The sequence below is a fragment of the Molothrus aeneus genome, chromosome 1 (assembly GCF_037042795.1).
Source record: "Molothrus aeneus isolate 106 chromosome 1, BPBGC_Maene_1.0, whole genome shotgun sequence".
NCBI lineage: Eukaryota > Metazoa > Chordata > Aves > Passeriformes > Icteridae > Molothrus > Molothrus aeneus.
Window position 1 is genome coordinate 138,250,360 of NC_089646.1, and position 15,608 is coordinate 138,265,967.

The window sequence follows — 15,608 nt, forward strand, 5'->3', positions numbered from 1 at the left end:
TGAGTAAAATCTGAAAAAAAATTATGGTTATTTAGACATAGTCTAAGAATTATCAACTTATTCTATCTGTGACAAACTCTTGCCCCTCTTTACACAGGGCCAGACTACTGGAAAAGAATGAAAATAGCTTTCTTTCTCTATATTGAAAGAAATGAAAAAAGAACAGAAAGCACAGAGGAACTTGTGAGGAATCAAAACTGGCATATATGCTTTTTATGAACTAAGTAATTTAGGGATTCAAGATGGGCCTATTGCTCGAAGTTGGATAATCTTGCACAATAAATTTATATTATTGCTTAAGAACTTATAAATTTAATGCTGTGACATGAATACAAATAATATCTGTGTTTAAAATCATAACAAGCCTAAAGTCATGCTCTGAATTTCATTCCCCAGACTAAACTGTATTTCAGTCACACTTTTGGCTAAATTTTTATTGATTTCTGTTTGCCCAGGAGGATAAAATATTTCCTGACTTCACCTGAGAATAATGGTAAAAATGCCAAAATGCTTGTGGTGTTAAAAGCAAACACTTTGATTTCCAGATTAATAGCTAAAATTTAGCTTTTATGTCTGCTTTTAGTAATTGAAATAGAAATTCTTTTTTTTTTCTTGCACATCTAAATAGGTTTTTAAAATATCTCTAGTTTTCAAAGAAAACCAGCTTTTCCTTGGATGGAGTTAACCTTCACATTTGATCTCTTTGCTTCAACAAAATCCATGACATTATTAAAAAGTTATTCAGTATTGTTTTGCAAATGCATGTATATTTCACAAAGCTAAAAGAAAGAGACAAAAGGAAATGCTTAAAGTATCAGTAATAAATAATTTTAAAAAGCTATTTTATTTATGGCATAACTAATATTTTTCAAAAGGAAAGTAAGGTTATTGATTGTCAGACATAAACTCTATATTTACCTAATTTATGAATTTCCATTAAAAATCTGAAAGGTCAAAATCACTTGTTTTTTTAAAGAAATGACAATCTATATACATTTGAAGATTCTCAAACAGAAGAATAATCGGGGTTGAAATAACAACATTTTCTATGCAAGCATGTCAAATTTTGGGAGGTTCAGTTGAAATGAATTTCCTCTATCTTCATTAACAGACTACTGCAACTATCCAGACATACTCTCTTTTGATTTAAATGGTTGTGTTAATCTAAGTGACCCTAGAAAGTAGTGAAATGAGATGCTCAGTGGTTATTCAAGTGCTGGTATTTGCAGAAAACTTTAATGTTTTCACAACAAAGAATCTCTTTATACTGAAGCTAAAAGGATTAAATATGTTGGAATAAGATACCTCCTGTTGGCAGAAAGCACCTTTAGGATATGAGCTATGCTTGTCACTACATCTGTGCATTTGCCAGATCTTTCATGCCAGAAAATTTCTGCTTCCTCATGAAAGCAGACACAATAGGTCCAAAAGATAACACCCAGGGAAACTGGTCAGAAAAAAATAAAATGAAAAATCTGAATATTGGTTGCTCAGAAATTAATGGAATACATTTAAAGTAGTCCTGGCTCTGATGTTGGCAAGACTCAGGGTTATATGTGGAGTTTTTTTCACAGTAAAACCTTTGCTTGGCACTTCCTCAAGTTTTGGTACCTAGAAGTACTGGCCCTGGATTTATATTGTTACTGATATCTTATCTAAAAAATGAAAGCACTCTTTTTCCTTTGAAGGGATGCAGCTAACATAAAGGAAATATTTCAATTTTAGTATTTTTTTAATTCTACATTGATAAAATTTGCAGCAATTACTAAACAAGATCTGTTTTGAAATTTCTTACTTTTCATGAAAGAGTACAGAGTTTGTGTTCTTTTTCTTTTCACCTCAGCCTACGAGTTTTTTGCCACTTTAGTGAAATTTAGCCCTCATTCACAATTGAGAAAAGCTTCATTCTGATGGGTTCAATTTGGATGTTTTTTCCACATTCTTCCTTTGCCTAGTAGAGAGCAAATGGTCTGGTGGGAAGCCTACTTGCATTGTTTAAAAAAAAAGTTAGAAAAATAAATAATGAGAAAACCTATTTTCTCTATTTTTCAACAATTAGGAATCTGAAAAAAATCAGAAAACTGCTGCAGCTCTGCAATTCCTTATTCACTATCTTAGGCAATGAATGAGAAAGGCAATTAGGCATCACATATGTGAGTCATATATCCTTACATACCACCATCAGTGCCAAGACAACCAAGAAAATGTTTGCTTTTTATGTCTTTGTGTTTATGTATTAAGCAAAGATTAGAAAAAAACCATTGTGCTTACTGTTTTGGTTTTTAACTTTCTAGTTCTTACTAAAGTCAGCCCATTTCAGGTATAAACCAAACTTGTTTGAAGCATGAATGTTATTTCTTTGTTTCAATATAAAATTATGATTAAATACAAGTATTTTCAGTTATGCCAGTTTTGTTCTCCTTTTCAGGTTATGTAGAAAGTTATTAAATCCCATAAGACATTAAGAAGTAGAGTGCAAGCATTTGAAAGCTGTTTTATTATTATATAAGTACTTCACATACTTTTAACATTTTTTTACTCTGCTGAAATTTTAATCAAGGTACATTTCTGCAAAATTTATGTCAAGCCACATTCAATACTGTTACAATGCTCTTTAAACTGAAAAAAACCAACCCAAGAGTAATCACTGGAATTTATATTGGAAGCAATTTTCAGTGAATCTGCCCTTTTCACCCCAAGGAATTTTAAAGGATATTGTCTTCCAAGGGTTATATGCAATATCATTAATTAAATATAAGGTGGGAAAAATGTTATATCCATCCCTTTGTCTATTAATTGCAATTTCCTTGATTCTGTTATTGCCTAAAAAATTGTAATCAATTAACAGTAGTACCTTGCCTCAAATGGCAATTCACCATCTTTCCCTTTCTACTAATTTGTTATTCAGACAGTTGAGAGGACACATTTTGTTTTCTTGTAGGAGAGGTCACCTCACTGAAGCCTTCACAGCTGTACCTGGACACACTTCCAATCTCCAGTTTATGCCCTGGATTCAGAAAAACAAAGATTAATCATCATAGAATTAAAAAAAAATATTGGCATGTGTTTTCTGCTGCATTCATGCTTCACAATTCTGCTGGATCAGCTATAGGATAATGGAAATTACTTTCTTTTCAAAATATGAATGATGACTGTTTGCAAAATATTATGATTATTGTGTAAACAATAAACAAGTAACCACCTTATACTCATTAGCTATTTTACTATACCTTTTTTAATGTTTTGGGCAGTCTTTTTGGCAGTGTCAACTTCTTTTTTTCTTACACATATTCTGCAATATCTGTCATCATTCTGGTAGGCACAATGGGCACTACAAAATGAGCCTTAAAAGCTTGGATGGGAGGGTCTGGATACTATTATTTTTATCATTACTACTACTACTACTACCTCTACTACTATGACTTTTTTTAGCCTGGAAGGCTTATTGTATCCATGCAATTAAGAGTTTCCACAGTGAATTATGATACTACTCAGATTTTTCTCTTCTTACATATGTAAAATTTCTATGCTATTAAGTATGTTTAAGTAAGGGTGTTGCCAGGTTCTATGTAATTTTAAACACAGTGTGTAAATGTATTATAATTCCAACAATTTTTGTGACCTTGAAGCCTACAATTTAAGAGACACACACTAAACACACAAAAAAAAAACTGCACAGGGAAAGGGGCTAGAAATTTTAGCATTCATACCTTGACTCAAATTATGTTTAGATGTGTTAGAAACTGCTGCCTCACACCAAGAAAGAAACACAGATTTAAGGCCTCTACAGGACTTGGGAGCTTTGTCATTACACAGATATGGTGAACTTTAAGTCTGAGCAGACTGAAGATTGGAAAACCCTCTCTGAACTCTCAGCTCCTGTGTGTCCCATGAGAGCAGACCTGTTTTTCCAATTGTTTAGACTCTTTGCTGGGTATCATTCTCATCTAGTCAGGTCAACTGTCACCCACAGGTGCTGTGCAGAGTGAGAAATCTTTTGGATGGCGAGCAGGAAGTTCAGAGAACTTGTGGCCATGGTCAGTAAAAAGTAGGTGAGTCAATTCCTTACATTAACTGTCTTCAAGTATCTACCAAAATGAGAGGAAAGGCCCTGTTAAGAAAGAATTAACCCTGGCTTGCCAGGGTTATATGGATTGACTTTCTTGTAATATGGACCTTCTAGGTGTTAGAGTTCCCCTGGTTCATATGCAGGGTTAATATGATATAGGTTGCTCCTTCACGGTACACTCTTTTCATGTCTCAGTAGCAAACCTGACTGATGGAGTCTTGCAGAAATTTTCAAAGCTCTCCCAGAAATTGCATAATATCTCTTGTCAATGTGTAATCTAGAACTCATCAGCTGAGGCAAATGTTTCTACATGGCAGAAGTAATTCAAACCACAAAAATTGAGAAAAAAAATACGCCCTTGCTTTTCAATGTCTTGAAAGAAGGAAACTAAAAAATGTTTATACTATGATTCTTACCCAAAGACAACTCCTCCCAGAAAAAAAAACAAAACAAAACAAAACAAAACAAAACAAAACACAAAAAAAATCCAAGACCAAACAAAAACCAAAACCTAACAACAGAACAAACCAAAACCAAACATGAAACAAATAACAAAAACAAGGCAGAGAACAAAATGAGTAACAAAACCCTTGGACATGAAAACAGATAAATTTTTTGTCAGTTAATATATAACTGGTAAAATCACCCAAGCTAATGATGTACCTCAAGTTTTTTGAGACCTTTTTTCATACTCTAAAGCCTTAAGGGAATCAAAAGCCTCTGGGTGTCAACACTTTAACACTTACTAGAGAAATGAGATCTGCAAATTCAACAAAAGTGGAAATGTTCCTTAGTTTAGATAAACAAGATGTATGCCTGAGAAAAATTCATGTGTGATTTAGTTCATTGTCTTTGATGGCATCCTTATCAGAGCTGAATCCACTGGAAACTTCTGGAGTAGAATATTGCTATATGAGAAATAAATTCCTAAAATTCTGCTTTAGTTATTTCTTTATAAATTATTTATATTTTCAAATACTTTAATTTTAATATTAATTTATTCTTAAGTTATTTTGTCTAGATAAACTACAAAAAAACTTATTTTATTTACATTTTTTACTTAGCATTAATTTCTTCAATAAACCCTAATTGATCATAATGAAAACCCCTTGGAAAGGAAGTAATGTTTTAGTTTTCCAGGTCAAAAACACTTATCATTTTAAAATATAAACTTGTTGTCTTTCAATCCTATTCTTATTTTTTTCTTTATTGTTTAATTTTTTTAATTACTCCAAGACACACGTTTAAAAAAACTGGGCTAAATATCTTTTCAACTTATCTTCTAAGAAAAATGTTTTTGAATTTCAAACCTGTATTGAACTGGGAAAGTTTATCTTGGTTTCGACCATTTTTACTTTGTATAAAATCATAGAGGCTTAGAATTGTTTGGGTTGGAGGGGACCTTAAAGATCATGTAGTCCCAAATCCCCTGCCATGGGCAGGGATATCTTCCACTAGATCAGATTGCTCAGTAGCCCATCCAGCCTGGCCTTGAACACTGACAGGGATGAAACATCCACAACATCTCTTAGGAAGTTGATCCAGCGCCTCACAATCCTCACAGAGAAGAATTTCTTCCTGAAATTTAATGTGAACCTTAAAGCTATTCTATCAAACTGAACTAATAGGTGCTGGTATGTGGTACTGGCAGCCTTTTCCTTCTTTAAATATTTAATTTCCCACGATATTAACAGCATATGGAGACTATTTACATTTGCTGCTTGCAGCTTCTTAATTATGACACTGTATTTTTTTTCAGCAGCTGTATTTATGGTTGGCTTTCCTGTCCATTTGTAATTGCTTGGTTTTATATTGATCTATAAAAATACTATATCAAAACCTTCAATTTTATTGAGATTTAGAATAATTGTGAAGTTTATTGCTGATGGAAAGATTTCTGAGACATTTTAAAATTTTGTTTCTATTGTGAGTTTGTTTCTACAGTTCTGATGAATTCACACTGTGTAAAAGTAAGCAGCATCATACAGGAATTGCTTGATCTTGATATATTCTACTCTGCAATTAAAGAAAAGCTTTGCTACTGAATTAACTGAAGACCCAAACTTCTATTTGCTTAAGTGCATGTTGTATTTTTAATTATTTATTCAAGTGGTCCTTGAAAAAACTATTGTTACACATTTTCTTTGCTCTGTAATTTGCTTAGGAGCCTGGAACCTGCTTTGTAACATATTTTTTAATATTTGAAAGTTCTGGGGAAAAAAGGGGAATTCAATAGTTAGTTGATGTAAGTTGAGGGCAATTTCATCTGATAAATTCTTGTCATGCATGTATATGTAAACCAAATCCTTTTCCAGATGCTATATTATAACAGAGGGCACAGCTGGGACTGATTTCTGATTCTGCAAGAGCTGTAAACAAAAACTTTGCATGAGAGAGGAGAGCTGGAGAGACATCAAGACAGCTTCGTAAAGTAAAAGCCTTTTAATTAAAACTGCATACAGGGTTGAGAAAGCATTGGATAAGGAGGGCTGCCATGGGTGCAGTTGTACAAAGAAATTAAACCAGAAGGTATACAGGTAACATATGTTTCTCTCATCACATTCAAAGCTGGTTTTACCACAGTTCCAAGCAGAAATGGTCCTTGAAAATCTCACAGGCTGCAAGTTGGTGGTAATGGAAATGATTGACCCCTAAATGTCCTAACTAGGGAAGTTAGGTCATTCTGAGTAAGGCACTGGAGAATGGTGTTCCATCCATCAACCAGCAGAAGCAATTGCATATTATGGAATCACAAATTTGCTTCAAGTACTTCAGGTGTTGTACTTTGTGTAGCTGTTCCACTACCATGTCCCTGCTTACCTTTCATTGTGCTAGACTAACCTAGTCAAGCTCTCTAATTTTCCCTCAAAGGTAGGGTCTCCCTTTCTCTTGTAGCTTTTTCTGTACTGCTCCTCATTCAAATTATTCTTTACAGGGTTAGAAGTGTGCACTGCCCTCCAGACATGTATTCACTACTTATACAACTTCCCTGCATCTGTGCCTAAATTCCTTGCTTTACGTAGTCCAGGCATACCTTCACTGGTTTGCCTTTCAAACTTGAAGGGAATCTGAGGGCTCAATAGCAGGTGGAAGTCTTGTACATTCTGCTTCTGTATGGAAGGTGGCAGAACTGGCTACTCATGATGGAAGTGAAACACTTCATTTCAACTCACTAGACACTGTGTGAAGTGAATATTGCTACAGGCATCACGAATGCAGTGAATCATGTGCCATCTAAATGCTTACCTCAGCAGCATGTTTAGCTCTAGCCTGAGTTGTATGACTCTCAGTTGTGTGATATTCAATTGGTTACTAGGATCTTCATTTAATTTATTTGCATGATTCATTTATTCTGCAGAAAAAAAAGTTAAGTATTTCTGCATTTTATAGCCTTATCACCCCTGTATTATAGAAACTAGGACAAAGGATGGAGAAATCCACTTTTCCTGCATAAACACATTTGGAGTCAGGTCTTCAAGCATTTGTATTTCAGGCACTGAGCTGAAGGATAATCTTAAAGGATGAGATTATAAAGCCTGGGGACAGCCAGAGTGGAAAGCAACATGAAACAGCTGCTGTTTGCAAGTGTGCAGCAGGGAAAAGCTGTGGATGCTGTGTACAATATGACACTAGCAAAGCAGTGAAAAATCTAGGCTATAAGGATACACTTATTGATTGGGGCTGCTGTACAGACTAGAAACTGTATTTCTTTGTGAGTGCAAAAAAACTGTACAAAAACCCCAATGTACCCCAACATATTTTGAGTGTTTTACAATATTGCTGACTATGCAAGCTTTAATAAGTAGTACCTTTGCAAGGGGTATATAAAAAGGACTCCATTATATTTTTCCTCATTTATTTTTTTGGTTTGTTTGGGTATGGAGAATTAGCAGTGACACAGAACCAGAATTTACTAATTTGAACTCAAAGTCAATATGACATCTGAAGATGTTTAATGCCCTTAGTTACTGAGATGGAAAAAATCCAAGCTACACAATTAGATAGAACTGGAAGCACTGAAGACAGCTCAGTACTTAATGCAAAGAATATTATTACAAGCATCGAAAAAGAAAGGAATTTTATAGTTGAATTTCTAATCAAGATATATGGTAACAGCCTTAGCTTTCTACATTGGTTATCTGAGATTATTTTTCTTAGCATAATCTCAGTTCCTTGAATGGGTTATTCTTTTCCACTTTGTATATTAATCATACACACTTCTTGTGACAGATCTAGCTCTTAATACAGATGAACAATCAGGGACCTTCTGCTCTGGTTACTCTGGTTTTCACAATATGAACGCACAAATAATCATTTCAGTTCTCTAGTACAAAAGAGGTATTTTTTCAGAACTATGACGCATTATATGATCACAGAATGATCATAGGAACTAGAACACTGGCCTGCACTGTAGCATGTGTTATGAACAGAGACACATGAAGACTATTTTTTCCTTCTTTTCCATTTATTTGAATTGTAATTGAAACTGCCCGTTCTTCTGGAAAGCCTTCTGTCTTCCAGGATTTTATTTGTAAGCTGTGGGACTTGTTTCAGTTTCACCTAATTTCACATACTGCTTAAATTAGGAACAGTGTTACCTGAGGCACCTTTTCTGTTGGATGAAGGTACAGGAACTTCCAGAAGGTAATTCACCCCACTTTAGAAGTGAATCACATTCTGGAAGTATTGACAGCCCAGGGCAGTAATACATCTGACTTAGACTGCTTAGTTAGATGACTCAAGGAAATGGATTGGCTGGAGGCTGCAATGTACAGCAGGGACATGGACTTTTGTGACATGGGCCATGAAGAAAACATACCTTTGAAAGAGAGAGACAAATTTAAAAAAACACCCATCATAGTGCTGTGAGTTATGATCTGAGAGAGAAAAGAGGGAAATGCAAAGGAGAATTACACAAGTTGAAGATATTCACACTTGAACATGCACGAATTATGGCACCTGGAATGTAGCCCATGCACGCACGAACTCTTAAATCAGTACTTAGAAATGTTATACCTGTATGCTTACACTTGTGCACTTTCTTTCATGAGACTAAGTGGAGACTAAGTGGCTTAGTGGAGAAATAAGTGACATAGATGCCTTCAAAATTGTTTGGAGGAAAGAGAAGAGGATCAGAATGGGGCAAGGTAGCAGGATTCGCTTTACTTGATAGTACTTTGAAATTTCTAGTATATCCAGCTGAGATCCTACAAAGTATGCTGTTGTTGTTTAGGGATGGTGCTCCCACCGAGACTCTCCAAACCATGTGCTTCTTACTCACTTGTTGTCCCCCCCTCCACTGCCCTCTCCTGTGGCAGGACAGAGAGGAGAGTTTGAGGCTCAAAAGGTAAAGATCATGGGGTGAGATAGAAACAATTCATTGTGAACAGCAACAAGCAAAGGAAAAATGACAGTAGCAGCAACAATACTAATGATAGAGGGTACAAGAAAAAGGTGAATGATCTCATACAGAAAAACAATACCCAACTGCTGTCTCCACTGTGCTGCAACATCCCAGCAAAGATCCCTTCTCTTCTCCTCATAAGGCTCCCTTCCCCCTATCCCTGGAAATGACATGAGGTGATACAGAATAACCTCTGGGTCCTGGTCATGCCCCTTCCCAGCTACTGCAAAAATCAACTCAACTCTGTCCTGGCTGGAACTAGGACATGTGCAAACAGTAATTTGTGCAAAACATAATTTGTTCATAGTTGCACAAAAGGTGCAAAATAATTCTATACAACCCTCTCAACACTCCCAAGATTTACATCTTCCAATCTGCCTAGAGTAATAGGGTATGCAGACAACACATACCTTTTCTCTTTTGAATGTAGTTGTGCCAGTATTTATAGCTGTGAACTATAAATAGGACTATAGGACAAAATCTTAGAGCATCAGTGGACCTCCAGCCAGGTTCACACCCAGAGAGTTTCAAGGAATTAGAAAAGAATTGTCTATTCTTGTGGATTGCCAGAATTCTCAGTTACACCAGCTAAAGGGAAGAAAACCAACCCAAAATAGAATTTCTTGCTAACAGGATTATGGTAGATTATTCTGTGGACTGGTATTCCAAAACCTGCAGTCTTTGAGACCTTCCCTGAAACAGCTGGGTCCTGCTGAGAAGTTACTTGATTAACAAGACCCCTGCTTCAGTCCAGGATAACAGTCTGTATGTGCTTGCCACACCTCTTGCCTCTTTAGGTTTACATCCTTCCAGAAGGGAGTCGGGTGTTGTTAGTTAACTTTTCTACCTGCAGCCAAATGTCCTCATTTACAAGCCTCAGAAGGCTTCTCTGTTTCTTTTGTTCCTACCCTCCCCTCTTGGCCTTCCCCTGGCTGTCAGCAAGTTTTGGCCCAAAGTTCACACCACCCTTTTTTTTCATGTTTTCTCTTGTTCTCTTTCCATTTGCTACTTTCCCCATTTCGAAAAAAATCTGTCAACACTTTTATCCTGCCCTTGTGAACTACTTCTTCAACTTCATTTGTTCCCACAGCAGCAGCAATAACAAAATGAAAATAATGATTTGTAAAAATTCACAGAATGCTTTCAAACGAATGGTAACATTCAGACAAATAGGTAACTTTGGCCTGGTTTTGATAAATGCATCCCAGATTTTTCCTCAGACATAAACAAGCACATGATTTTCTCTCCTTGCCCAGGCTGACTGCTAGAATTAATTTAAAAAAAAATGTAGGAAATAAGTAGTCTAAGAATAAAATAGAGATTAAAAAATTGTGTTTCTGTTCTGACCTTCACTTCAACATGGAAATCACAGTAATGAAAAGCTTGTGAAAAGGGGGTAGAGTTAGTGAAATTAATCACATTTCTCCTACAGACATAGGAACCCAAAGAATACAGGAAATTTTTTACGTTATTTGTAGATTTTAGCTAGGACTCTACAAAATATGTAAGAAAGCACTCATATTCTCCACTTGATATTTATTTAAGCTCCTCATCTAGGTATGATTCTGCATATTTAAAGTTTTGGCAACAAATTTGCCTTTTAATTTGCTCCAGAATTTCCTTTACAGTTGAAGGGACCAGAAGAAACTAGGAGGCAGTTCCTATGACCAGAGTTTCCTACTTGACTATTATGTGGTATGAATACCCTTGCCCTCAGTGTTTCCAAGTTTTGCTGTCTTTGCAGCTGGCATTCCCAAGCAGTTTAGGTTTGAGAGAAGAGCCTGGAGTATCACCAACCTTAAAGTGGTTGGTAGTCCTACATGGCTTGGCCTAGGTAGCATTTCCAATCAAATATATGTCCATCTATTCTGATATTGAACTGTATCTTAACCAGGTGCTTGCTGCACAAGAAACATCTGTAAAACCCTTATCATGCCCCATTTCTATGGAATTACATCCACTTTATGTGTTTGCAGTTGTTTTGGTGATACAGGTTTACGGTTGGTGGGAATGACAAGTAGTAGAGACAGAATATATAATCATTAAAAAAACAAATCTAACAGTAGTGGGGTAAAAATCAGGAAAATCTGGAAGTATTTAGCCTGATAGAATACCAAAATTGAAGTTCTGTGAAGAACGGTAAGGAAAAGCTACAAATCCCATAGAAAATTAGGATGGTTATGCATCAGAGTGACCGGTGCTGGCAAAAAAAGCATTTATGGATCATTGTGTTGTAAAATTTGATTTCTGTGATCTTATAGGAATCTCTTTCAAATTCAATTCATTAATACTTATTATTTTTGAAGCAGTTATAAACTATTTTTATTTTAGCAATACTCCCCATTTTTTAACAATACTTTAACAAAGGATAATATAAAGTGATAAAAAAATGAGCACAACCATTAAAATAACATCACTGAGAAACAGGGAAGCATATGTTATTTGGGAAGGAAACATATGTTATTTGGGAATAATTTACCTGATTTTTATTTCATATCAAATCTTCCATCACTCATAAATGTCAGTTCTTGTGAGAAATACAGGTAGTACGTATAACTCCCTGAGCCTGTAAAAACAGCTTGTCAAAGTGACTTAGTACAAAAAAATAGAAGACACACATTAGGAGACTTATCACCATGCTCAAAATACTTTTGAGTTGCTCAGTTTGTATTCATTACAATGGACAGCACAGCACAACTCAGGCTGCTTGATAAGGGCATTACTTAGAATATCACTGCTTTTACACTAAACAAGTTACAACAGAAAGATGTATTTGTAAAAATTACCTAATCCTGAACCATTTTAGATAAGACCATTACTTTATTGTTTACTACAATGTATCTGAGCCTTTGCCAAAGGTGAGAGTGTTATACCAAAGATTATATCAAATGTTTCATAATTCTTTCAAACTGCCATTTTATCACTTACATGTCATAAATTAAACCTGTCACCCAGACTATCTGCTAAGCTGGCACATTTTGCTGCACTTTTCATTATATTCTTAAATCACGAGTATCCAGGAGATGACAGACCTTAAAACAGTCTTTAGTTGAAAAGGCTGTTAAATAGAAGATAGACTGTTGTGTTTTATGCCAAGTACATCATAGTTTATTAATACTCATCATTGGTAGGAATAGAAAAGGTCAGCATCAAAATAATTATTTTTTCAGTATCTATTTGGTACACACATTGCTGTTTGACAGTGATAGGTTTTGTGGGTAATTAGTGGTGTAAACAAATGCTACTGTGGAATTTGTTTACAGGTATAGCAAACATCCCTGAAGTAATACAACTTTACTGAAAGGTGTTGATATAGTACACATGGTTCAACATTGGAATTAGTTGTCAGATTTTGTTCAGGTTTGGGGACTGTTGTTGAAATATTGTTTAGGAATTGCACCATGTAGGGTCACTGACTGAATAAAGACTTGGGAATGTAAAGATTACAGGAATCAGATTCACAGGATCCCCCACTGTGATCAGGTAGCTGCTTAAACCAGGGTCAGAAGAGTCAATGAAAACTTCTGGTTTTTAATGGGCCTCCAGTCAGATTGGTAAATTAGGTGATCTCTGAAACCTGGTGTCACCCCACATGCCAGCTAATTCAATGAATATTGTTGTCCTGTGCAGAGGGATAGACAGGGCTGGCCTCTCTGCCTGAGCTGCAGAATGAATACGAGGATTTGGAGCAAATCAATGAGACCATTTAGTGGGGATGTCCCATTTCTCAGGATGTTTCACTTAAACCCTGGTTTATCAGCTACTTACATAGCATGTTGTTCTCCAGGAAGGCTGTTTTGAAAATACTTCCTAGCCTAGCTTCTGCCATCATGATATTTAGGGGATTACTGGTTTTCAAGACGCCTTTGGATGTAAGTGTCACCGTTAGGCCGGACATGGCATACACACGTGATCAGGGTCCAAGAAGAAAAAGGTTTTTTATTCTGCATGTTCTCCAGTTTATATAGTCTTAACAAAGCGTGATCTTAAGTCATTAACTACATCACAATAACTTATTATATTCATTGGTGCAAAGTAATTGATGTCAATATAATTGGCAAAAGTTTTACCGGAATTCAAAAAGGCACATATACACATCTACTTAGGCACGTAGTCTAGCTCACAGAAATTTTCATGTATCTTTTCTAATCGTTTTCCATGCCGATGGCCTTGCCTTCTTCCTTGCTATGGATACACTCGAAAATCATCAATTGTCATTTCTTCTATTAACTCAGCTTTGCTTGCAGGCCAGCTGTCAAGCCCCTCCATACGTAAGTTACTCATAACTGTATGCGGCTCCTGGAAATTTCACTTCCAGGGATATCACCTTGAGTTAGTGGCAGGAACCACACTATTTATTCTGGAGGGTGTAGGTGCTGTCCCTTCCATAAATGAGTCAAAGCTTTCTGGTGATATAAACACTGAACAAAGATATTAGTTAGTGAATCACAAGCAGTTGTGTCTTCTTTTTGTGGTGAACCCTACCATGAGCTGTTCCCAGGTTCTGGGGACAAAGTTGGTGAACCCAGGCAGTGCAGTACTGAACCAATGAGACAAATCATCCTGGGTATGTAAGTTATATTCCTATGGTGCTGTTATTCTGTTAATAATGCATTGTCCTATTTCATTACTGCCAGGCTTATTTGACATTGCTGTCTTTATACAATGTTCCTAGACTTATTTTGCAGGGAGCTCATTAAAGTGTGTCTACATGCCTGATATAGATTCTGCCCTGTATAATTTTATATATCCAATTCTTTGCCTTATATATTATTTAAATACATGATGTATTTTGCAGCCCTTTTAAAAAGTCCATACTACTTACAGAAAAAAAGACCATACTCCAAGTTCTTTTAAAACTAAAGAAATGAACAGGAACAAAGAGCCATTTTAATTCTGTAGTATTTAAAATGTTAAAAACCACAAAAATACACATCAATGAAAACATTACATAGCTAGTTAATTTCTGTTTTCTGGCAGACACCCCCACAAAATATGGACGGTAATGTAATTAGAACGAAGGTTTAATTTTTAAGTGCATCTTATGGGCACAGAAAATGCTAACCATTCACTACAGGCTGAGAAGACAGAATAGCAGAAGTCAGTGAAGCTGCAGGTTTATGTTTTCTCCTTTAAAATCAGACCACATACCTTCACACAAGTCTGCATAAAAATGAGCGCAGGTAAAACAGGCGGCCAAAGTCACAAGATTCCACCATTTTTAAATATCTGTGGACATATCTATTACATTTATCTTGGTTAACCATAATATAAAAAATCAACTATATTAATCAAAAGTAACTTAGAACAAAGGGTTATAAACTGTAGCATTTAGGAACTATAGAAGATTGAAATGCTTCTTCTGCTCAATTTCATATTGTTTAAAGGTAAGTGCAAAGTTCCAATCCAGAGTTTGTCTGAATCCAAGATGTTTCAGAATAACAGGCAGTTCAGATTTGATTTTTCAGTTCACTGCCTTTCCTAATTACAACTCAATAAATAATAACAATTAGCATACCATAGTAGTTTTAATCAGTGTTTCTAGATAAATTCATATATGTGCCACAGTTGAAAGCCAGTGTAAAAAATAAGATTAATACATAAGCAAGAGAATGTGAACTAGATTTTTTAATTTGGTTTGGGTCTTTTTTCCAGTGTTCTATCTGTAGAAAAAAAATTGTCAAAATTTGATGATGTAAGAAGAGAAAGATACTGTCACAACTTTTATTCTATCTGTTTTCTTTTATGTCAACACCTATCTAACCTTCCTCATAAAATTTCATTTGGCAGGTAGCCTAGAAAAAGTATGGTTTCAGGTTTAGATGCTCAAAATGTTATTATTTTTTTTTTCCTTTAAACATCATTGTTGAAGTGTATCATTGTATAAACTGGAAAACCCTGTTTTCATTATACACTATCTTATCTGTCAGTAGAACGTATTAACATAATATTGTCCCAGAATTCACTTATAGCTATAAGGGGAAACAAAATGATGTGTTGATAACAGATAAAGCATATAATACACAAGGCCCAAGGCTTTTACTCTCAGGAGACATTGCATTTCCATGGCAATACCAGGATATAATATAAATAAATGAAGAGTTACAGTCTGCTAGTCAGGCATGCTGAATTGGA